Genomic DNA, 24,530 nt, shown 5'->3' with positions numbered 1-24,530 from the left:
TAGGGGGCTGAGGATTCTGGGGGAAAGTGAGGAACTTTCTTGATTCAGGCCTTTCCCTTTGGGTTCATGCTATTTTTTCTTTCACACAGGACCCCAAATTAGGCCTGTTGTTCATTCACAGGGCAGATAAATTCTTCCTGAAGCTTTCATATTTTTCCTCGTCAATACTCTTTCTTGGCTGGGTGGGTGGTACCCCCAAAGTAGATCACTTTTAAAAAATCAGAGTTGCCTTCATGGAAAACCATTTTTGAGAGCTCCTCATTGAATGATCCGAATTTCTTCCACAACCTGTTTTCGTGATCTATTTTGCTTTCAGGAGAAGGCACCTAGAGATGGGCTCCTTCCCCAGTTTCTTTGCTAGAAGGTCTCTGCAATCTTTCTTTATCATGTTCCAATTTCAGCATTCCTCTGTCCAGCCTAAGTCACATTTCTCCTACCTTAATGTTCAATTCTCAGGGAAGGTGGGGAATTAAAATTATTAGTCAACACAGGGAAGGAAAATGTTATAAACCATTCCCACACTTAATAGCAATGCTTCCTTGCATCACAGTTTTCCAAGTGTTTTTACATATATTATTTCCTTTGAGTATCACTTGTGTTCCTTACACTCCCCCCCCACCCCATCACGTGTCTCCTTTGCTAAGAAATAAAACCTAAGAGGGACACAGGACAGAAGGTAAAGCAGTGAAGGCAGCCAGCCTGGAAAAGTGGGTGAAACTCTCATCTTGGCAACCTGGATTAAGTCCTGACTCTGTGCATCTCTGGGCAAGTCACGCTCACTCTCTGAGCCTGGATTTCCTCACCTGAAAATTACGGATATGAATCCGCCCACTCTACCCACGGGCTCTGGGCTATCAGGAAGATGGTCGTTTCTTACCTTCCTGCAACCGGTTTGCCCTGCTAACTTCCTGAATGAGAGCTTAAAGGAAATGCCAGTCAGAGGTCTACTATTTACTCCTGACTGCCCCCTCCTCCCAATCCTGGTACTCTGAGCTATGAAGACAACCTGGAAGAAAATCAGAAGGACCTTTCCTTCCTCCCTTCAGGCCTAGAGACAGCAGGGGGACCGGGATCCCTGCATCCTCTCCTTAAAGGACAAAGACAGTCCTCTCCTCTTTCCTCCTGCTCTTGTTCCCCCAGGAGCCTCAGTGCCTGCACGTTACCGTCACCTCACTACTCCAAACTCCTCAGATCAGAGGACTCTGGGGGTGAAGCTTGGGTGACACGATGGACCAAGACTTGCACACCCCTTGCTTTTTCTACTAATGCTTTGCTCCTACTGCAGTTTTGTGGTAACTCTCCCAGGGTAGGAAGTTGTTTAATTTCCTCCACCTCTTTTCTAGACTTAGAATACTCTCCTTTATAGCAAAACATGCTGGAAAGTATTGGTGTTGGGGTCAGAAAGATCCATGTTCCCCGGGCAACTAGTCGGGCAGGTTATTTAACCTCCCTGAGCCCTGGTTTTCTGTCAGTGCAGGATGTGGCACAGTGTGGGGACTCAGGATGCTGCGTGGGACTTTTCCTGTTGTCCCAGGATTTTGGAGAAAGCAAAAGTGAGCACAGTAGGCACTAAGCACTCTGCATTTCAAGTTCCACGAACAGTCAGTATGCTTAGGAAGAAAAGAGAAGGAACCTCCACCCCATCTATAGGCTGGAAGGATGTAGAAGTGGATCCCTGTGTCCATAAAGAGGAGCTCAGAGGGTAGTGGAGAGGCAGGAGGTGTGGGGCTGCCAGGTGGCCTCAGGGTTCCGTGATGGGATGCCCAACCCAGCAGAAGAATCGCAGTGTGTGGGTCCCAAGGGAGATACAGATGCCCCTTTGGGGAAAGAGGTTCAACAATGGAGGGGCTGGAGTGAAGCAGAACCCCACCCTAGGAAAACCTGGAGTGCCATCTGTGTGTAGAACACCCATTAGCAGAGGCCACCAGCAGTAGGCAAGAGTTTGGCCCGGAGTCGGAAAGGTGGAGAAGGAGAAGGTTCAAAGGCAGAAAAAAAGAGAAAACAGTGTGAAGAACAGATTTCATTTACTCTCATCCCAGAGCTGAGGGGAGAGGAAGAGCTGAGATTGGAATGAAGTTTTAAAGTAAGTAAGATTGAGACTTAAATATCAAACTGAGATGGCTCCAAACACTATAGGTGGTTAAGAGTGTTAGCAGAGAGAAGCTGGCAAAGGGGCATTTATGGACCAGTTACCATAAATAGGAAAGGAGGGTATCAAGAGAGCCTATTTAGGAGTAATTAGGAAAACTAAAAAAAAAAAAATTAATTAATGTTTATGCCTCAGTGAGCTGAGTTTTCTCCTCAGTAGTCCAGTTATATCAATAATTGGTAGTTTATTGTTTGGGTGGCACTTAAACCCTTTCTAGCTGCTGCTGCTTTCCCCATAAGAGAGATTCTCTTTTTAAAAATATTTTTTCATTATTTGCCTTTCTATTTGGCTCCCTTTCAAATCTCTGTGCTCGTTTCTTCAGAATGCCCCATTTTGCCTAATGAGTTCTATTTCTTTTCTCATCTTGATGAATATTTTAAACATATTTGTTTGAAAATCACTTTCAGATTAATCTAATACTTGTAGTTCTCTGGGTATAATTTCTCCTGTTTTTGTACTGCTGGTTATCTCTGAGCAAACTGCATTTCCTTATTTGCTTCAGCTTATGTACAGTGGAAATCATCTTCTTCAGTGTCCTATGCATACCTGGGCCATGGAGAGAGCCCTTCAGCTCTGTTTTGTGATCACCTCTGACAGGGTCCTAAGATGTTTGCCAGTTTCTCAACTCTGTGCTTCTCTCTTTGTGTCTATGTCTGTCTCTCTGTGTGTGTGCAGGGAAGGGTCTGGCCATACAGCTCCATGCACAGCAGTCTGGGGGCTCTGATTTTTCATGGCTGACTCTTCTACCAGTAACAGGGATTGGCAGTTGCTTCCAAACCAAGTCTATGAACTGCAGACAAAGATTTCCTCAACTTCCAGCTTTGTCCAGGGAGTCAATTCAATTTCCCCACTTGTGCAGGGCCTGTGGCCTCTGTGACGGTTAATCTTATTTGTCAACTTGGCTAGGCTGTGGTGCCCAAGCGTTTCATCAAATACCAGTCTAGATGTTGCTGTGAAGGTATTTTTAAATGTGATTAACATTTAAATCAGTAGACTTTGTGTAAAGCAGATTCTCCATAATGTGGGTGGGCTTTATCCAATCAGTTGAAGGCCTTAAGAGCAAAGACCAAGGCTTCCTGAAAAAGAGGGAATGCCTCCAGATCGTAGCACAGAAATTCTGCCTGAGTTTCTAACTTTGGCCTCAAAACTGCAACATTACCTTTCTTATTCCCCCCAATTTAAAAAATTGGGGTAAAATGCATATAACATAAAATTTACCATCTTAACCAGTTTAAGTGTACAGTTTAGTGTTATTAAATACATTCATAATGTTGTACAGCCATCACCACCATAATATTACCACAACTCTTTTCATCTTGTAAAACTGAAACTCAATACCCATTAAACAATAACTCTTAAGTCCCCCCTTCCCAGAGATCCTAGAAAACACTTTCTATCTCTATGATTTTGACTACTCTAAGTACTTCATATAAGTATTTGTCTTTTTTATGACTTTTTTATGACTGGCTTATTTCCTCATAATGAGCATAATGTCCTCAAGTTTCATCCATAGTTTAGCACGTGTCAGAATTTCCTTCCTTTTTAAGGCTGGATAATAGTCAATTGTATGTGTATATTATGAATGTATACACCACATATTGATTATCCATTCATCCATCTATGGATACTTGGTTTGCTTTCACATTTTAGCTATTTTGAATAATGCTGCTATGAGCATGTGCGTACAAATATTTCTTTAAGACTCTGCTTTGAATTCCTTTGGATATATACCCAGAAATGCAATTGATAGATTGTATGGTAATTCAATTTTTAATTGTTTGATGAACCCAACATTCTGTTTTCCACAGTGACTGTACCTTTTTGCACAAAGGTTCTAAACTTTGCCAACACTTGTTATTTTCGATTTTGTTGTTGTTGTTGGTTTTGTTTTGTTTTGTTTTTTATAGTAGCCATCCTAACAGGTATGAGGTGGTGTTGGTGCTGACTTGCAATATGGATTTTGGACTTGCCAGTCCCTATAATCATGTGAGACAATTCTTTAAAATAAATCTCTCTCTCTCTGTGTGTGTGTGTGTGTATATACATATATATATATGTGTGTATATATATATATATATATATATATATATATATGTTCTCCCATTGGTTCTGTTTCTCTGGAGAACCCTGGCTAATAATCCACACCCTGCCGCCACCCCATGATGGTTCTCTCTAGAGAGCAGTCAAAGGGAGCTCCTTAAAATGAAAATCAGCAAGTCACTATTCTGATCAAAAAAATGCTCCAACAGCTTCCCATTTCAAACAGTGCAAAAGCCAAAGTATTTACAATGGCCTGCAAGGCCCTAGGTGCTCTGGCCTGCCTATTCCTTTTCTTTTTCTTTCTTTTTTTTTTTAAACATCTTTATTGAAGTATAATTGCTTCACAATGGTGTGTTAGTTTCTGCTTTATAACAAAGTGAATCTGCTACACATATACACACGTTCCCATATCTCCTCCCTCCCGCATCTCCCTCCCTCCCACCCTCCCCATCCCACCCCCCAAGGCGGTCACAAAGCACCGAACTGATCTCCCTGTGCTATGTGGCTGCTTCCCACTAGCTATCTATTTTACATTTGGTAGTGTATATATGTCCATGACACTCTCTCACCCTGTCACATCTCACCCCTCCCCCTCGCCATATCCTCAAGTCCATTCTTTAGTTGGTCTGTGTCTTTATTCCCATCTTGCCACTAGGTTCTTCATGACCTTTTTTTTTTTTTTTTCCCTTAGATTCCATATATATGTGTTAGCATACTGTATTTGTTTTTCTCTTTCTGACTTACTTCACTCTGTATGACAGACTCTAACTCCATCTACCTCATTACAAATACCTCCATTTCATTTCTTTTTATAGCTGAGTAATATTCCATTGTATATATGTGCCACATCTTCTTTATCCATTCATCTGATGATGGACACTTAGGTTGCTTCCATGACCTGGCTATTGTAAATAGCGCTGCAATGAACATTTTGGTACATGATTCTTTTTGAATTATGGTTTTCTCAGGGTATATGCCCAGTAGTGGGATTGCTGGGTCATATGGTAATTCTATTTTTAGTTTTTTAAGGAACCTCCATACTGTTCTCCATAGTGGCTGTATCAATTTACATTCCCACCAACAGTGCAAGAGTGTTCCCTTTTCTCCACACCCTCTCCAGCATTTATTGTTTGTAGATTTTTTGATGATGGCCATTCTGACCGGTGTGAGATGATACCTCATTGTAGTTTTGATTTGCATTTCTCTAATGATTAATGATGTTGAGCATTCTTTCATGTGTCTGTTTGCCATCTGTATATCTTCTTTGGAGAAATGTCTATTTAGGTCATCTGCCCATTTTTGGATTGGGTTGTTTGTTTTTTTGTTATTGAGCTGCATGAGCTGCTTGTAAATCTTGGAGATTAATCCTTTGTCAGTTGCTTCATTTGCAAATATTTTCTCCCATTCTGAGGGTTGTCTTTTGGTCTTGTTTATGGTTTCCTTTGCTGTGCAAAAGCTTTTACGTTTCATTAGGTCCCATTTGTTTATTTGTGTTTTTATTTCCATTTCTCTAGGAGCTGGGTCAAAAAGGATCTTGCTGTGATTTATGTCATAGAGTGTTCTGCCTATGTTTTCCTCTAAGAGTTTGATAGTGTCTGGCTTTACACTTAGGTCTTTAATCCATTTTGAGTTTATTTTTGTGTATGGTGTCAGGGAGTGCTCTAATTTCATACTTTTACATGTACCTGTCCAATTTTCCCAGCACCACTTATTGAAGAGGCTGTCTTTTCTCCACTGTATATGCTTGCCTCCTTTATCAAAGATAAGGTGACCATATGTGCGTGGGTTTATCTCTGGGCTTTCTATCCTGTTCCATTGATCTATATTTCTGTTTTTGTGCCAGTACCAAACTGTCTTGATTACTGTAGCTTTGTAATATAGTCTGAAGTCAGGGAGCCTGATTCCTCCAGCTCCATTTTTCATTCTCAAGATTGCTTTGGCTATTCGGGGTCTTTTGTGTCTCCATACAAATTGTGAAAGTTTTTGTTCTAGTTCTGTGAAAAATGCCAGTGGTAGTTTGATAGGGATTGCATTGAATCTGTAGATTGCTTTGGGTAGTAGAGTCATTTTCACAATGTTGATTCTTCCAATCCAAGAACATGATATATCTCTCCATCTATTTGTATCATCTTTAATTTCTTTCATCAGTGTCCTATAATTTTCTGCATACAGGTCTTTTGTCTCCTTAGGTAGGTTTATTCCTAGATATTTTATTCTTTTTGTTGCAATGGTAAACGGGAGTGTTTTCTTAATTTCACTTTCAGATTTTTCATCATTAGTATATAGGAATGCCAGAGATTTCTGTGCATTAATTTTGTATCCTGCTACTTTACCAAATTCATTGATTAGCTCTAGTCCTATTCCTTTTCTAATGTTGTCTCCTTCTAGTCTCCCTTTCAGACTGGTTCAAGTTAAAGAGTGTTGCTGTAAAGATAAAGTGGGTAATACTGTGGACATACGTGGACAATACAAAGACAGGAAACAAATGACATGTCAGAGATCTAACAGACTCAGAATTGGGAACTGGTAACTTGAGGATCAAGGCTACTGTTCTGTCTCCCAAGGGTTCATAGTCTCTCTTTGCTCTGCTCCACACACCCCCTCCACCCATGTGTGTTCCTTTCTCTGCCCTCTGCTCACTCATCTTGCACACGGCCTCCAAGTGCCCCAAGTCATCCTAACATGTAGCAGGCACTGATCTAGGCCCTCTGGACAAAGCAGTAAAGAAACCAACAAAAGTGATTGTCTTTCTAGAGCTTATGTTCTAGTGGGGTGGGGCGGGGGTAGGGGATAGGGGAAAAATATAAAATAAGATGTCTATACAAAGTATATATTACACCACAGGGCTAAAAGTGCTGAAACACCACAGGGAAGAAGAATAGAGAAAATTGGAGAGGTGTGATGCTAAACAAGGTGGTAGGGGAAGGGGTCATTGAGATGATGATTAGAAAAATCTGTGGGAAGTAAGAAACCAGGCAAAGAGAGAGGGGTGGCTGGGGAGAGTAGGAGTGAGGTCAGATTGCTGCGGGGTAGAATGCAGATTAGGAAGGGCCCTGAAGGCCACGAAGGTTTTGGCTTTTACTTTGGGTGAGATGGGGAATTTTGAGTAGAGGAATTCTCTGATCTGGCTCCTATTTTAACAAGATCACTCTGACTGCTATGTTGAGAATAGACTGTAGGGAGACAAGGAAAGAAGAAGGGAATCCCTTTAAAAGGTTATTCCAATAATCTGGGAGAGTGATCTGGTAGCTTGGACCTGAGTGGAAGCAGCTAGAGCCTTTTACTACCCTGGTATGGTTTGGGGTCAAATCTTTTTAAAGGGCTTGTGGAATGGATGGGGCAGAGACCAAAACACGATAAAAAATGATTAAAGTCCCCTTTTAATAATCCTACAGATTGTTGCCACACCATCTGTGAGCAGATTTGATCACCAAAGACTCATTTGTCACTCCCCTTGCCATCTCCTTGAGGGGTTGGATAGCACTTGTTCTAAATGTGGAAAGTACATTTTAAGGAAATTTGTTCAGTGAATAATTTAATTAGAAAGGAGCCTTTGCATATTTCACAGGCTTTTATCTCTATTCTGAAATTAGTTGATAACTCCTTCCTGGAGACCTGTAGTCATCCCTTGATATTAAACAGATCACAATTGCCCTGATGGGATTCCAAAGCAAGATTATGCTACAAGGTATTAACCTCTGCAGACCTCACCATTTATCTAGTTGATGCATAGGGCCTTGAAGTAATTTTAAAACTTTTTCCCACATTATCTTAAGAAGATAAATGAAATGAATTGAAACACTGGGAAACTTATTAAGATAGTCTGAGGATCACTCTAAGTGGAAAAGTCAGATTACATCCAGGAATCTCACTTTGGAGGACTCATTCCTTCCCTTAACTCGTGGGGACACCTCCTTTTGTGCACAGTAGGCCCTCCAGGGACAGAGGGAGGGCGAAGCTCTCCCTGGTAACATATTTCTTTCTGGTCTTCAATGGTGACTGTGCGACTTCTGCTCAGGGTCCATAAAGAATGGAAGGAACCAGGCCTGGCCCCGAACCCAGATGTCCCGGAAGCCTGTACCTGATTCTCAAAGTCTCCCCCAGTATGCCTCAGAGTTTGGAGTTTTAGAGAAGGAAGACAAGGCCCGAACAGGGGCTTGGGAACCATGTGAGATCTAGCTTTGTCGTCCCTGAGCACAGGCCAGCGATGGGCAGTATGCAGGGAGAAAGTGGCCCATTGTCTTTTCCACAGCGCCCACAGTGCCTTTCAGAATGAAAGATCTGAATGTTGTCTCCATATTGCTGCTTCTCAGACTTGTGAATATTAACATTTGGTGTCTAAAAGGCCATGGCGGGGCTTCCCTGGTGGCGCAGTGGTTAAGAATCCACCTGCCAATGCAGGGGACAAGGGTTCGAGCCCTGGTCTGGGAAGATCCCACATGCTGCGGAGCAACTAAGCTCGTGCACCACAACTACTGAGCCTGCGCTCTAGAGCTCGCGAGCCACAACTACTGAGCCCGCAAGCCACAACTACTGAAGCCCACATGCGTAAAGCCCGTGCTCCGCAACAAGAGAAGCCACCGCAATGAGAAGCCCACGCACTGCAACGAAGAGCAGCCCCCGCTCGCCGCAACTAGAGGAAAGCCTGTGCACAGCAACAAAGACCCAATGCAGGGGCTTCCCTGGTGGCGCAGTGGTTGAGAATCTGCCTGCCAATGCAGGGGACAAGGGTTCGAGCCCTGGTCTACGAAGATCCCACATGCCGTGGAGCAACTAGGCCCGTGAGCCACAACTACTGAGCCTGCGCGTCTGGAGCCTGTGCTCCGCAACAAGAGAGGCCGCGAGAGTGAGAGGCCCGCGCACCGCGATGAAGAGTGGCCTCCGCTCGCCACAACTAGAGAAAGCCCTCGCACAGAAACGAAGACCCAACACAGCCAAAAATAAATAAATAAATTAAAAAAAAAGAAAGCAAAACTTAAAAAAAAAAAAAGACCCAATGCAGCCAAAACTAAATAAATTAATAAATACATAAATGTAAATAAAAATATGTTTAAAAAAAAAGCCCATGGCAAATTTCCTTTGGCTTTATCCTATTCATTAAAGAAACTAACTTGAAAGAATACACACCCCGACAGGAATCCATGAAGCCATGCTCACTTTGAATGAAATAGAGGGTAGTTTGTAAAGATATACTATAACTTTCCTGAACTGACTGAACTTTGAACAAAAATCTATTGCTCACCCTGGGCTGAAACAAAGGCCCTGAAGATGAGTAAGGAGATTCACGGCGGCCCAGGGCTGATGTGGGGCATAAGGCTGCCTGCCTGTCTTGGGCATCTGTCTGTGGCAGGGAGGGTGCCCAGGCCCATCTCTGGTCTAGATGGGGGGCTGGTTGAGATTCAAGTTTCATCTTCAATGATGGCTTGTGTACAGTGTGTGTAAAATGACTGTCAGCTGAGCTGAAGGGGCTCTGCCATGGTGACGTGTCCTACACGAAGAGATGTCAAACCTAAAGGCCTTACATGACTACGAAAGGCGTATTGGAGACCACTGGGGCAGTGTTCTCCACAACTGGTGGTAGCTTCCCGGTTTGGGTGAGAAAGATAGAAAATGGGAAGGAGAACTCCAGGCTGGGTTCAAGCCCTGTGGCCCCAACCCCAGCTTTCCCTTTTGGGGTGAATAGCCAGGCTGAGCCTAAGAGGAGGAGGAGAGAAGCTTGACTTTCTCCTGCAGTGGGTTAGGAGGCCAAGGTTTGGTGACCACAGTAAGTCCCCAGGATGCTCTGGAACTGATAATAAGGCTACAAATCAAATTAGTCATGCCTCTGTCACCCTCAAGGAGAGATTTCCTTTCCCTGAAGACACAGGCAGAAGCCACATCTGGTTCTGGGGGCTGTCTTCTGAAAGGTATCTGGTCTGCCTCCGCAGAAAGAAACCAGAATGTCCCAAGGTGGCTGTGGTTCCTGGCGCCTGAGAGACCTTTCTGGCACTGTGTTAGAGTTGGAATCCTGGGGCCAGGCCCAGAGGAGTACATTTGGACAACTTCAGAGCAAGCAGGCCTGAGGCGTGTATGGGAGCAAGCTGGCAATGTCCAAAAGCTGGAGGAGGCAAGAGCAAAAAGTGCGAGCAGGCAGGTGGAGCAGGCACTGGGACAGCAGCTGGTTCAGCAAGTTCCCAGGAGCCCAGCTAAGTGCGCAGGCAATCTGGTTAAAGGCTTGGGACCAAATGAACAGAGAGGTCTTATTCCTCACACAGTAGAGTGAGGTGTTGAGAAGGCTTACCAGTCTCAGTGTCTCTTTACTCACCCCCTCAGGAAAGAGAGGCCAGTACCATGTTTCTAAAGTCTGAAAGGCCCTCACATAACAGCCTGTGCTGAAAAACACCCCGCTACGCCCCCAGCCCCCTCCCCAGCCCAACATACACATATACCTCTGGGATGGGAAGTAAAGAGCTTTCATGTTTTCAGGCCCCTTGAGGAAGTTTAAACTGGGTACTCCCTCTGGAGGGGTTAAGGTTGATAGAGGATAGGTCTTGAGTCAGGGATGTAGAAGTGGCTGGACCCAAAAGGGATTGCTGAGGGAATTCCCCGAGCCTGGGAAGATGGAGAAGAAGCAGACAGGGGACCGCAGCACGAGAAAGTGGACTGGATTTGCACTTGATCCCGTGATCAGCCAGCCAGCCCTCCTCCCCTTACCAACGTGTCCTCATTCCCTTCCTCAGTGACCTTTCTCTGACCTCTCACCCAATATTCTGTCTCCTCAATTCAGAACTTAGCGAAATGGCCATGATCTCAGGAACACAGAGGCTTAAAACAATCTTCTAACCATTGCTTTGTCCAGACTATGCAAATTCTGCTTTTGCATCTAAGTGTCAAGACCCAAGAACCCTTTTAAAAGGCAACCATCCTTTGGAATTAAACCTCTCTTAATCTTTTAAATTGAAGATAGATTCCAGGGTCAACATAAAAGACAACCAGAGAAAAGCCTAATCCCCATTGTTTAGCATTTTCCAAAGTTCTCTTCCTTTTTTTTTGCCTTTGCACTATATATGTGTGTTTATGTACCCAGAAATAGTCTACATTAAGTTATGGATTAAGTTTGTTTTCAGCAATAACGCAAATGTCTGAAAGTCTTCAGACTCTCCAACAGCTAACGTATTTCTTTCTGTTATTCATACATAAAAAAGTAAATTTTATGGCCTTGCAGCTGCTAACTTTGGGGTTAGAAATTTGTCTGGTTTAGAAGTTTTAATGTTTCTAGTGGGATATATGAGATTTTGAGGTCCAGAATACTAAGTCTATGAGATAGCTCAGTTCTAGGTTGGCTCTACTTGTCTCTCTCCTAATCTTTCTCCTTGTCAAAAAATAAGAAGAATATATTGTTACAGAAAATAGTTTGCTGAAAAATATTCATTGCCAACACATTGGCATTGTGTTGGTATTTTGGACCATTTGATTCTTTGTGAGCCTGATTTTTATTTATTGGAACTCCTTAAAACATCAAGAGATTTTCAGATTTTGAAAATTACACCAGACTAAGCCTTTTACATAATTGATGCTCCCATTGATGTTAAAGGTAGTAAATGTTGCAGTCATTAGAACTAACTTTTGTATATAAAAATTTGAATACAAATGGGAATAGAGTTTATAACAAATTAGGTTTTTTTGTTTGTTTGTTTGTTTGTTTTAATGATTTATTCTTATTTATTTATTTATATATGGCTGTGCTGGGTCTTCGTTTCTGTGCGAGGGCTTTCTCCAGTTGCGGCAAGTGGGGGCCACTCTTCATCGTGATGCACGGGCCTCTCACTATCACGGCTTCTCTTGTTGTGGAGCACAGGCTCCAGACGCACAGGCTCAGTAATTGTGGCTCACGGGCCTAGCTGCTCTGCGGCATGTGGGATCTTTGTAGACCAGGGCTCGAACCCTTGTCCCCTGCATTGGCAGGTAGATTCTCAACCACTGCGCCACCAGGGAAACCCGGTTTTTTTGTTTTACATAGCCCATATGACTTTTTGATGACTTTGTAAAATATCCAAACCTTAATACTTTATGAAATATGAAATAGTCAAATATGAAATAGTGGTCAGCTATATACTGAACCACTCACTAACTTAATTTTATAATCACTTATTAGGTAGCTTTAATGTACCTGTCACTCTATCAGGGGCTAGGAAGACACAACCCAAATCTTGCTTCTAAAGCACTCTTTTTTTCTCCTAAATCACTCTTTATACTAGTTGGAAAGCATCACACACCTGTAGCAAAGAGTAAGAGAGTAATTCAAAGCAAAACAAGTGCTATGAGTATTCAAAGTTTAAAACTTGGTCAACTGGAACAATAGTCATGATGTATTATTAAGTAAAAAATAGATTATAAAACATTTATAGTATAATTTCATCTTTATTCTGTATTTATATACTACAGATAGTACTATGTATACTGTATTTAAATAGCATATATGTATTTATTATATACCAATATGAATACACATGAAAGGTTAACTGAGATATGGGATTTATGGGGGCTAGTGATTAGCATCATTTCTAAAGTTGTAAGAATAATATGCACAAGCTTGTTTTGCCAATTTCTAACAGTTTCCATAATTGAAACTGGTGTTTCAATTATTCAAGAAAAATGAAATAAGAAAGTTGTATAATGAAAAAAAAAAAAAAGTAAATTTTACTTAATGCTGTTTTGAGTCCTCATCATAAGAACTGTCCTCTCAGTTGATTGGCTAAAGTGAAAAACTAAATGCTAGTTGATTTTCAAAACAAGGTTTTGAGTTCGCTTTGTTCACATGTGATCACGTGTCTTGCTGTGAACGTATATTCAAAAAGAAAATCTCTACTCATTGGATTAACTCTAAAAGATAATGTGTAGCCATAGTAACCTCCTAGACATCACTTTATTAGCCACAAAGCTTAGAATAATTGTTTCTGCATCTATTTATTAAGTGTACACCTCTACTTCCACAAAGGATCTGAAGCAGCCCTTTGGAATATCAATAAATATCTATCTCCAGGTCACACATATAACAATAGCTCACAGTAGTACTTATATGTTTTCATTTTTAAAATATTTAAATGATTTTGTCAAAAGCTTAAAAATAATATATTTTTATATATTTTATATTATTTAAGTTAACTGTAATTTTGTACATTTCCGTGTTCCTGAATAATGTAACCCTATGGAACTTGAAATTCACATTATCACGAACAAGTCGACCATATGGCTAGTTATTATGTGAAGGCCAGCCAGAAGACCCAAGGTCCCCACACTTCTCCCTGTTGTCTTGGACCAGCCGCAGGTGCCATACTGGTTCTCACTCATCAGTATCAAGTACTGGGGAGAATCTTATCGGTTCTCTTTTTACTCAGCTAGTTGGCATGATTTCTTCTTTAATTGAAACTCCATTATTGCATATTCTGTAAACCACCTTTCTTTCTTATCCCCCTTCCCTTTTTTGGGTATCTTCCTCAAACTTATCTTTAGCCCAACTATCTCTTTCTGTGACAAAAATGAAATTTTGTCACAGTTTTCCACCGTAGCTTCCAAGGTCATTTGAAACCTGTGTGCTAGTTACAATTACCAGTCTGCTGTCATGTTAGAGCAAAGGCAGAAATTGTAATTCATTTTATACTGGCTTTTCTCAAACTATATTCCACAGAACACTAGTTCATCCAAATGTCAACGTGCGTTATGAGAAAAGGCTCCATGGTGAGTATGGTTTGTGAAACACTGGTGGTTATAACACACATTAGCATTTTAAAGACTCCAAGAAGTCCTACAGTCAAGAAATTTGCTTAATTTGACTCTTCCCACATTTACTTGCCACAGACACCCCCACTAATACCACTTTTGTGAAATACAATTTGGGACGTAAATACTCACGGTTCTTACAGCCTACCGGGGTAGACAGTAATTATCCAGATGATGCAGAGGAAGATATATTTACAAACTGAGATAATTACTCTTAAGACCCTGACTTAGGCTGGAGGTTGGAGAATATCTTTTCAAGGATGTCACTCTTTGCTCAAGACCTGATTGGTGAGTAGGAGCTAGCGAGGAGTCTTCCTCAGGTCATGTGGTCCATTCGTCTGTCTCAGTGGAATGGCTCCTAGGCTTCTAGGTCAGCTCAGAAGACACGGGCTGGGAAAAGATATTTCATTCTCTGTGACATGTGGCCATCCATTTTAGTCCCTGGTAATGTTGAGATTCCCTTAGAGAGGGAAAGGGAAAGAACAGAGAAGCCACAGAAGCTTTTTGGGGAAACAAGAACCCTCATAGGATTAGGAGACAGCTGGGATGTGGGAGGTGGTAGCTGGAGGGAGGAAAGAGGGAGATGCCAAAGATAGCATCCATTTTTATAAGACTTAAGTTATTTTTACAAATGATCGTACAGACCGTTCAACTGTGGTCTGTGAAACATAGACTGTCACTCGTCAGTCGTTACAGGATATTGTGTAGTACAAACCTCAAGAGTTTGGTATATTTTCCATCGTACACTTGTTACTTGAATGCTGAAATTATCCACCTTTACAGACGAATGGACTAAATTTAGTATTTAAAGGATTGAGACCAAGTGCAGGAGGCATTCACAGTTAGGGAAGCAATTATGGGTTTATTTAAAGACCATAAAGTTGAGAATTCTTTCTTGATTTTTTTTTTTTTCAGGGAAGATGATCTGAACATTCTGCTCCCTTGGACAGGGTATCTAGTTTTAAGAAATTTGATATTCACCTACTTCTAGGCTCCCCTAAATGCAATACAGTACAGTAAGGCAGACCTTAGTGCAATGTTAAACAGATGGTGGTGGCTTGTCAGGAGTAATGTGGTTCTTGATGACTGACCAACAGAGGACTATTGATACATGATTTACCTTAGCAGGTAAATTCTGGCCTGGGAGATCAGATGGTCAGAAATCCAGGAATCTAGCAGAGAGTGACAGAGAGAAAGAGAGAGGGAGAATGAGAAGAAACAAAACACTTAGACCAAGTAGGGAGTGCAAGGAGGACAGATTTTCATGAAAGGATAGGGTCTCCAAGGGTTGAAGCTTAGGGAAGGGGCAAGAAACTAAGAGTGTTAGGAAGAGACTGTATTGCTCTCAAGCAGTGCAAACCTACTGCGCAACATGAGATTTAAGCTTGCCTCAATGGTGCACACTCAGTGTTGTGAGAACTCCTCTTCTGGCAGCAAATCCAGAGCTACTAGACTGGCCCTGAGGGTTTAGGGAACAGAATCAGAACAGAACAAGTTAAAGAGTTGTGGTGCCAGAGGCAGCCCTTAGAAATGAACTCTTCTGGCCGCATTTTGATTTTTGGATTGGTGGCATTGTAAAGTTAGCATGTGACTTTGAGTAGTAAAAACACAAAGGGAGAAGCCCTCTCTACAAGCTTCCTCTGGAGGAAACCTCACTAGTTTGTAGTTGAAGTCCAGAGAAATCTGTCTGTCATTGAATTGTCAGTGTTATGTGTTCTTCAGAGTGTGGGTTCTGGAATCAAACGGACTGAACCTCGAATCCTCACTTAGCCACTCAGTAACTGCTGTATCAGTCAGGGTCCCTTCAGGAAAACAGAGCCATGCCAGTTACTAGATGAGACTTAATACAGAAAACAAATTACAAACGGAATGAAAGAAGTAAAAAGCTAAACAGGAGACAATGAGAACACCCAAAGAATAGCAAAAGTAGGAGCCTAAAGAGTCAAAGGGAGGATGGGAACTGGGAACATGGAAGAAAGGCACTCTTGTGGGATCTGGGACATGAAGAAGATGCAGTTATTGCCAGAGATGCTACCCAAAGCATGGGGGAAAAATATCCTGGCTTCTCCCTTCCTTCAGCTCTTCAATTTCTTGCCAGTGAACCTCTTTGTGAGCCAGAAGCCAGTTGGCAAGGAAACCTAGGAAATACAGTTGCACAGCCAGCAAAGCAGAGGAAGGCCAGGAAATAAGTATGAGAGCAAACAGGCAAATGACCAGCCCAGGAGCTATGTGATCCATCTGCTTAATGTTTATAGCCTCAGTTTCCTCATTTGTAAAATGGGAATATTATTCCTACCTCTTATGGTGTTGGGGTGATTAAGTGACTTAACATATGTTTCGGTTGAGTTTTCTTGCTTGTAAGGAATAGTCTCACACACAGAACTTCAAGTAATTGGAGTGGCAGAAGGGAGACAGCTGAAAGCTATGCGTGAAAGCAGGGAAGTAGAGGTCCAAGCCCAGGGCCAAGCTTCATAGTAACCAAGGTGGAGCCAAACAAGCAGCCTCTGGGAGAAAGGGCAGAAATGACCGCAGAGCTGTGTCTCCTGGAGGCTGAAATCAGAAAGACCCCGGCAATCGCCAGCACTCCTCTGGATCTCTGTGGTGCGAGTTGTAGGATTTTGCTTTCTTTCCTACATTATCATGACTCCACATTTCTCTATGGGTTTGGTTTCCTCTTTCAGCTATCAAGTTGCATCTTCATCTTCCACTCTAAAGCTTGTAAGTTTTGTGATCTCAGGGTTTCTCCTTCCTCATGACTTTGGCTTGACTGTGATCCATCAGAGCCCTTTTGTCTCCTCTCTGTCTCAGGATCTTTCAGCTTTAGTTCGCACCGAAAATTGTTTACCTCTTCACATATTTCCCAATTTAACTTCATTGGGTCCAGAATCTTATAGGGCCAGTTCCTTTTCATCTGGTGAAACTTTTCATTTCATGGCCCCTCATAGAAGCCCTATGGCTTGGATGCCTTTGGGTAAGGAGCCCACCGTTGGTCCAGTCAGCAGTTTTGGAGGGAGTAGGGCAGGGTGATATGGTCCAAAATATGGCTTCCTAGCACTGTCCCTTTAGAAGGGGCTGTGGATTGGTAACCAGCAGGGGGCCTCGCTTCTGTCCCTGGGTTCTCAGGGGTATTTTGGTTCCTGTTATCCCACAGGAGCTAGAACTCCTGGCCACTTCTGCTCACTTATGGTTCAGACCTCAATGGTCCCACTTTCCACTTTTTCTCCTCTGATTATAGCTCATAGAGATAATTATCTTGTTTGGAACATGGCCATGCCTTTTTTTTTAAAAAAATTATTTATTTATTTATAGCTGCATTGGGTCTTCGTTGCTGCACACTGGCCTTCTCTAGTTGTGTTGAGCAGGGGCTACTCTTCATTGCAGTGCATGGGTTTCTCATCAGTGTGGCTTCTCTTGTTGTGGAGCACGGGCTGTAGGCGCGAGGGCTTCAGTAGTTGCAGCATGTGGGCTCAGTAGCTGTAGTTTGTGGACTTAGTTGCTCTGCGGCATGTGGGATCTTTCTGGACCAGGGCTTGAACCATGTCCCCTGCATTGGCAGGCGGATTCTTAATCACTGCGCCACCAGGGAAGTCCCGGCCATGCTTTTCTATTTCCTTTTTTTCTATTTTATGTATCACAACAATGCCTTTGGAGCAAAACAAAGCCTCAAATTTTGAACTTACAACACCATCTTGACAAGAGTTCATGCCAATAATTTCTAAAATTTATGACTAATACAAAGCTGGAAGTTATCAAAAGTAAGTTCTTATGAGAAACTCTTTTAAGAAGAATGGGTGACCAAGTGGAGAAAAGACAAAAGAGATAAAGGTAATCTTAGCTCACAGATTGAGGGAACATGGTGTTGATACCAGTGAAGGTACTAAAAAACTAGAGTGTTGTGAAGAATATAACTTCAGGCATAGGCAGTTTTGGAGACTGAGGTCTCCTTATCTTAAAATCAATAACTCTCTTACATTAACAAAACAAAAACAAAAACCCATAAACAACAGTAACAATAAAATCAACAAACAACTGAAAGACTGGTACTGGTGAGTGGATGACTCAAGTGATAAAGGGAAAATGAGCTCAAAGACAATTTTAGAGATTGAGATGAGGGTGAGACACTTTGTCTTAAAAATCATCAAATCCTCCTTGCCTCCTCCCAACACACTGGCCAAAAAATCCCAAACCAACCGATAAAAAATCAAGAATAGACTGGGACTAGGCAATATATGAAACCATGTGAAAAAAGTGAATGACCCATGGGGTTTGTTGTTGAGTGAACAGAGTTTCTAGGGAGAAAAGGATTATAGCAAAGGATTTCTCAGCCCATCTCAGTTTCTGCCGTACAGGTAGACAGAAAGGAGGGGAAGGCAGAACTAACCAACTCAACTCTGTCCACCAAACTCCAGGGTCTGTGTGGGTCCAGGGCACTGCCCCAGACTGGCTGTGCATGAGGACTCTGTCTTCCCTCAACTTCTCGATGGCCTGTCAGGACTTACACCTCTTGTTTTCTTCACCAAAGCATTTGGGGGAGTCCTCTCACCTTCTGGAGGCGGGGGTAGGGCAAAAGAGGACTGAGAATGTTCTGGCCTCGGCATCTCAGGGAGAGAAAAGCAAGGCTTTCTGAGGATTAGAATGTACACTGTGGGGCTTTTCACTGCCTTTCAGACTTACAGAGTGAACCCAGATTGATTAAGGAGTGAAAGAACTGTCTTCAGAGATGGAACACTTCCTGGTTGGAAATTTTCTGGCTGGACTTACTGATTGGAGAAAGGAAGGCTCATTTAGTGCTGCCAGAAAAGAAAGGTCTGGCTGACATCTGCGGGGTTGTTCTTGTCTTCAGAGTAGACAGGATATTGACTAGCTGCCTCCTGGATGATTGTACTGGGGCTGAAAGGTGGATCTGGCCCTGGAGAGTCAGAGGGGATAAGTCCAAAGTGAGATGAATCTGACATGGAGGAGTGGAGGGTTAGCAGGGGAGTCGAGCGACCTGAGACCCCTTCCGGTTCCTGAGACCCTCTCACAGTGTGGCCTGGACTTTCTTTCCTCTTCAACAAAAAGGAGGATTGCACAAGATTATTTTCAAAGTCCCTCCAACTCTAATACTCATTCATATAGGTTGGGTAGGGGGATGAGGGCAGACAGGGCACAGAGGATGGTTCAGCTGGAAGCCGAGGGTACAGTTTGACTTTAAACATCAAAATGGCAAAAATGGTAAAGAGAAGAAAGGACCCAGTTTCTCTCCTCTCAGAAAGATCAGGAGATTTTAGATTTGATTTCATCAAAGTTTTTTCTTTTTTCTTTTAAAAAAAAAATAAAAGATCATACTGTATTTTACACATAATCCCTTCTAATGACTTCAATACTTCACCAGCCTCTGTGTAGCTACTGGTTTTCACATTTAAGGTGGGAGGTCTTCATTTAAGGATCTTAAAAGTTTGGATATGAAGCTCACTCATGGCCACACTCTGGGAAATTACAGAGGTTGTGTCTAAAGTTTTTGTTCCTTTACTGTTTATTCAGGTCCATCCCTCACCTTTTCTTCCAGATAGAAGAGTCCAGAGGAAATGCGTCTTTAGATTCATTCACTATTTATCCAATATTTGTTGAGAGCTGCTAGGTGTTGAGACCTAGCCCTGAGATAGATGCTGGTGACAAAGGAGGAAACAAGAGAGATGTGATCCCTGGCTTCTTGGTAGCTACAGACAGGTGTGCATGTGGAGGGGCACAGCCTGGAAACAAGAAAGCAGAAAATAAGTTATGTGATTATGTACTGTGATGAGAGCTATGAAGTACACAAAGGGCTGAGGGAGGGGAAATGGTCGGGTGAAGGTGAAGCCATCTGGGTGTGGGGCAGGGGTAAGAGGAACTCTTCTGTATGGGAGAGGTGTCTTTGCAGAGGTCACATTTCCTCTAAAAGTTGATAAGGGAAAGCAGTTATGCCAAGAATGCAGACCTGATTCTGGGCAGAGCAAAACTGTAGTGGCCTCTGGCACGTAAGAGTGACTAGTGAAAGGAACTGATGGATCCCCAGAGCACTGGGAAGATGAATGCACCTGCTCTTTTCTACACACTGTCATATATGGAATTTTAATTTGTAAGATTTAGTTTAGCTATCAAGAATACCTTCCTAAGTTTACATATATGAAACACTGGCAAAGGCTCTTTAAGATGAGTCTGGAACTGCTCAGCAGGCCTGAACTTCTTCAGCACAGGACCTGTCAGAAGTGGGCTCAGCGTGTTGTCTCTTTCCGTGTGAAGACCAAACAGGGATACTTGTTTGCAAAGTTTGGGAGTGGAAAAATCTCCACTTTTTTTTTTTTTAAATTGTTCCATCAGTGGAAGCCCAAAGAATGGAAAATGAATTCAAATGATAATAGTTAACCTTTATTGAACCTAATCTTTGCCAAGCTCTTACTAATTGTTTTACGTGTTTATTTTAAGCTTCATCTTTATGAGGTAAGAGTTATCATTATCCCAGTTTTACACATAAAGGCAAATACAAAGAGGTCCATCTGACCTAAGACCCCAAGGCAGTAGGACTCCAGACCCTACTCCCTTAACCATTAGGCCACACTGCTCGAGGCATCAGTTTCCCATAAGGAATTTGGCTTATACAACATTAGAAAGGAGGCACGGAGTTTCTCTCTGTTTCTAGAGTTCTTTAAAAGAATGTCAGTTTTCCATCCAAGAGTGAGACTTGTGGAACTCAGGAATTTGTACTTTTAGATTGTTGTCTAGTTGATTCTAAATGCTATTGGCTAATGTTTGAAAAGCACACACAGGGACATTCACAAGTATGGAGCCAAGAGGCTGGATGGACTCTGAATTCCTTCAATAATAACAATAACAGTAATAATAGTAATAGTATTAGCAGTAGTAGTAGTAGTAGTAGTAATGTCATTTCTTGAGTGCCTTCTCTGGGCCAGACATTATATGTGTTTCCGTGTGTGATTTTATTTAATCTTGACAACTCTGCAAGGAGCATGTGAGTTTACATTTTACAAATGAGGAAATCAACTCAGAGACAAGTAACTTGTCTAAAGCCATGCAGACAGTGAGTTGCAAAACCGATGTTCAAACCCCATCTGCCTGCTCATGTTCCACAACATCATACTTGGTATCTCTCATTCTGTAGGGTCATTTTTAGAATCCTGGGTAGCCAGATCAGTCTCATTTTTTTTCTTGTCTCATCTCAAAACATAGCCAAATAATTAAATGAAATCTTTCTAGATACCTGGCCTTTGGCAAATTGTTTAGCCTCTGATTACCTTATTTGCAAAATGGGAAAGACAAAAGTAGTGCCTGCCTCATATATTTGTTGTAAGGATTAAATGAGATAGTCTACATAAAGCATTTAAAGAAGTACCCAGCATTCAGTAAACACTCGATGAATGTAAGCTACTATTACTATTACTGCCATTATACTGACCAGATCTTCCTCAAATGAATTTGTACAGTTGTTCCATGATCAGAATTTCTGATAACCAAGATTGATTGCTGGTTTCCTCTTGGCCCTTGTGAACCAGCAAAAATCAGCCTACTCCTTAAAAAGCAAAAGCAAAGAGTCCTCAGATGTCTTTGACCATCCCTCACAAGATATCAAACATGGCATAACATTTCTCAGCTCAGTACCCTCCAGTGGAAGTGGAGCTCTAGTTTGCTTCTGCAAGTTCATCTTCTCATTCCTGCTGCTTTCCCTTTGTCAGGTAAACTTATACTTTTCACTAATCATTAACATCCTCTCCATCCATCCATCCATCCATCCGCCAACCCATCCATCCATCCATCTAGCAAATAATTGTTGAGGACCTAATCTACACCATGCACTCACTCTTCCAGGCACTGTAGATGCAGCAGTGAACAAAACAAAGATCCCTGCCGTCTTGGAGCTTACACTCTAGTGGGGGCTGAGAGATTAACATAAACAAATAAGGCAAGTATAAAATATGACAGAAGCTGATAAGTTCTATGGAGGAAACTAAAGCAGGGAAAGGATATAAGGAATGTCAAGGGGTGCATTTGCATTTTTGGAGAGTGTTTTCAAGGAAGTCTTCACCAAGAAGGCATATTTCAGCAAAGGCTTAAAGGAGATGAGGGAGTGAGTCATGTGGATTTCTGGGGGAAGAACTTTCCAGGGAGAATTTCAGCAAGTGAACAGTCCTTGAGGCAAGCATATTTGAGTGGGAGAGACCGTAATGACAGTATAGTCAGAGGGGCCACATAGAACATTTTAGGCCACTCTAAGTCTTTGGCTTTTACTCTGAGTGACAGGGGATGCCATTGGAGGGTTCTGAGCTGAGAAATATTATGATTGACGTTTTCATGGGAAGACTCTAGCTCCTCCATTGAGAATAGGTTACAGAGGGGCAAGGATTGAGGTAGAGTGGCAATTACATGACTGCAATAATGCAAGGTCATTTAAGGAAAAAAGAAAAATTTTATTAAAAGAATATTGGGTAGCTTATCAAGTATCTGAGAGGTCTAAAAGCCAGCTCTGTCATAGTGTATGTCTCTCCACTGCCAGCACTGCACCCTCAATGTTGTAGCCTGTGCTCCAAATGCCATTGAGGCTGGACCCGTCTGCTAAAAACCACTGCCTAATGTCATCATATGTCACTTCTGATCACTGGGCTTCTAATTCTAGGTCTGGAGGTTATCTGTGATTGGTGGGGCCTGGGTCAGGTAGCTATGCCCATGCTCTAGCTACAAGGGCAGGAAGCAAAATAAGTGTCTGACACTCTCAGCTTCTATAGTGGGAGATGGGTGATTCCCCACCATAGGGACACGGATTTAAAATGTTAATTGGCCATAAAGGAATGACAAGTATCCACAACTGGTGGGGTCCTTCTGTTCCTTAGCCCTTGCACTTCTGCCTGGTTGTGTACCAAATGGCAGTTTGGGGTAAGTCTTCTCATGGTTTTTCCACAAAGGCAGCAGCAGTAGAATACAATTGTTCTCATAGTTATCCACACAGCTATCCACCCCGCACCTTCACAATGTTGGTGATTCAGGTACATGATGTGAGTCATGCTGAGATGTTATTTCCATTGTTCTATAACATTTTACCTATTCCATCATTGAAGGCATATTGATTCCCTCCTCCTGCTCCTTTCATATCACTGTAAATGACAGTTCAGAATGGTGAATATACAGGGAAATCTATTGAAAAGAGATATGTGAAGTCAGGGATGAGTAATGAACACCCTGGTATCCTCACAGCTGTCAATATATTTATCTCAAATCACTTTGTCAAAAGGTGGCTTGTTATTGAATGAACCAAACATTTGAGATAAACAGAATTTACAATCTGCCATTCCTCACTTATCTTAGACTAGACTACCAGGCATTGTGTCACATCCTGTAAAGACTCCTTCTCTCCCCCCGCCCATTTTCTATTTAAATTCAATATTAATAGGTACACAATGACCAAGAAGAATTCACATTTCAAACCCAGAAGCTGAAATGGCCCCAAAAGCCTAATTCATTGTCCCTACTTGCAAAATTGTTAACTCAAAAGTTAATATTTGCAGATAGTTGTTAGAGACTGGGAGTATATTACCCTCTTCCACTCTTGTTTGATCTTATGCTTTCAATTTTTACTCCTTGCTTAAAACTTTCAGTGTTATTAAGTAAAACCTTGATGGGATTTTAGAAGACAGTTCCCCTGCTGAAATAAACTGGGGAGCTGTTAAAAATGCCTGTATCTGGGCTCACTCATGACTAATTAAATCAGACTCTCCAAGGCCCAGCGTCCCACCCTCCTTCATTCTGCAGCCAGCGGCTGAAAACCACTGGTCTAGGCCTTGGAAGCATTTGAATTTGAATCAAAGAACATCCAGGTGGTGGCTCAGCTGGTAACAGAACTTGACTCAGACTAGACAAGGCAATGTAGCAGGTAGTCTAAAGATAGTGTAGGCTTTATATCAGTGGGGGATAAGGTACTAACTTAGGGCTGTGAGGGGGTAAAGTGGTGAGGTTGCAGGAAAAACCGGTGCTTCCTGCCAAGGTCACACTGTTCTATTCTTGAAGAATTTGAATTTCATCCAAGGGTAGAATCAGCCTTAACAACAAGATGGAGGAAAATGGGTTGGAGAGGGTGGGCCTTGCCAGGACCAGAGAGAGATCTTCAGGGATGATAACAGAGGGAACAAGAGGCTTTGGTTTGGAAGGCGTGGCTGCAACGAAGGCGGTGTCCTGAGAAGTGTAGCTCTCAGAAGCAGCGATGTCAGAAGCCTTAATGAGGCACTGCAGGCTTCGGACTAGTCAAGCGATGGGGCCTGGGCATCTCCCGGGAGCACTGGTAGTGTTATTTGGGAAGCCTTCCCGTTTCATAGCCTCCAGGCCTTCCTAGAGATTGTGGTCCCTCTGCACGTCTTAATAAACTGCTGTTGTGATTAAGGCAACTGGGGTAAGCCCGTGTTTCAGTGAAGACCTCTGAATGATACACAAACATGCTTATTTAAGATTCGCTCAACTCAACAAGACAGAAGATATTATTCCTACTGAATAGAAAGAAAAGTGGGAATCAGAGAAGTTAAGAAGCTTCTTCAAGGCCAGACAGCCAAAAAAAAAGGGCAAA

General features: G+C 42.3%; 2 long non-coding RNA genes across 10 annotated transcripts in view; one reads left to right on the top strand and one right to left on the bottom strand.

The window, feature by feature from the left end:
* Positions 1–24,530, top strand: part of LOC309619437 — a 109,294-nt gene that overhangs the window by 51,224 nt on the left and 33,540 nt on the right. The gene's annotated exons all lie outside the window — the stretch shown is intronic.
* The window catches only part of LOC309619378, an 85,199-nt gene that overhangs the window by 51,315 nt on the left and 9,354 nt on the right, over positions 1–24,530 (bottom strand). For 2 of the 9 annotated variants that reach the window (XR_014238909.1, XR_014238910.1), the window contains exon 2: positions 14,081–23,110. The exons of 1 other annotated variant lie outside the window; for it this stretch is intronic. This is a non-coding gene — a long non-coding RNA (uncharacterized lncRNA). Of the gene's footprint in view, positions 1–11,839; positions 23,111–24,530 lie in introns of those variants that run through there. 6 more of the 9 variants (XR_014238908.1, XR_014238913.1, XR_014238914.1 and 3 more) reach the window with 6 other exon arrangements.

The sequence above is a fragment of the Balaenoptera borealis genome (genome assembly GCF_965194805.1).
Source record: "Balaenoptera borealis genome assembly, chromosome: 2".
In the NCBI taxonomy this organism is placed as follows: Eukaryota; Metazoa; Chordata; class Mammalia; order Artiodactyla; family Balaenopteridae; genus Balaenoptera; species Balaenoptera borealis.
This window is presented reverse-complemented; position numbering and strand designations above follow the sequence as displayed.